We start from the raw sequence: 738 nt of genomic DNA, 5'->3' as shown, positions 1-738 counted from the left end.
TTAAACTCTCACCCCTGCAAGGAGGCCTTTTTCCCGGGCACGCACGCTCGCGGGGCCGGCCCGCTATTATTAAACTCTCACGCCGGCCAAGAGGCCCTTTTCCCGGGCACGCACGCTCGCCGAGCCGGCCCGCTATTATTAAACTCTCACGCCTGCAAGGAGGCCCTTTTCCCGGGCACGCACGCTCGATGAGCCGGCCCGCTATTATTAAACTCTCACGCCTGCAAGGAGGCCTTTTTCCCGGGCACGCACGCTCGCGGGGCCGGCCCGCTATTATTAAACGCTCAGGCCGGCCAAGAGGCCCTTTTCCCGGGCACGCACGCTCGATGAGCCGGCCCGCTATTATTAAACGCTCAGGCCGGCCAAGAGGCCCTTTTCCCGGGCACGCACGCTCGCAGAGCCGGCCCGCTATTATTAAACTCTCACGCCTGCAAGGAGGCCCTTTTCCCGGGCACGCACGCTCGATGAGCCGGCCCGCTATTATTAAACTCTCACGCCTGCAAGGAGGCCTTTTTCCCGGGCACGCACGCTCGCCGGGCCGGCCCGCTATTATTAAACTCTCACGCCGGCCAAGAGGCCTTTTTCCCGTGCACGCACGCTCGCCGAGCCGGCCCGCTATTATTAAACTCTCACGCCTGCAAGGAGGCCTTTTTCCCGGGCACGCACGCTCGCCGGGCCGGCCCGCTATTATTAAACTCTCACGCCTGCAAGGAGGCCTTTTTCCCGGGCACGCACGCT

This window comes from Stigmatopora nigra, unplaced genomic scaffold (genome assembly GCF_051989575.1).
Source record: "Stigmatopora nigra isolate UIUO_SnigA unplaced genomic scaffold, RoL_Snig_1.1 HiC_scaffold_78, whole genome shotgun sequence".
NCBI classification, from domain to species: Eukaryota; Metazoa; Chordata; class Actinopteri; order Syngnathiformes; family Syngnathidae; genus Stigmatopora; species Stigmatopora nigra.
Note: the sequence above shows the minus strand (reverse complement) of the source record.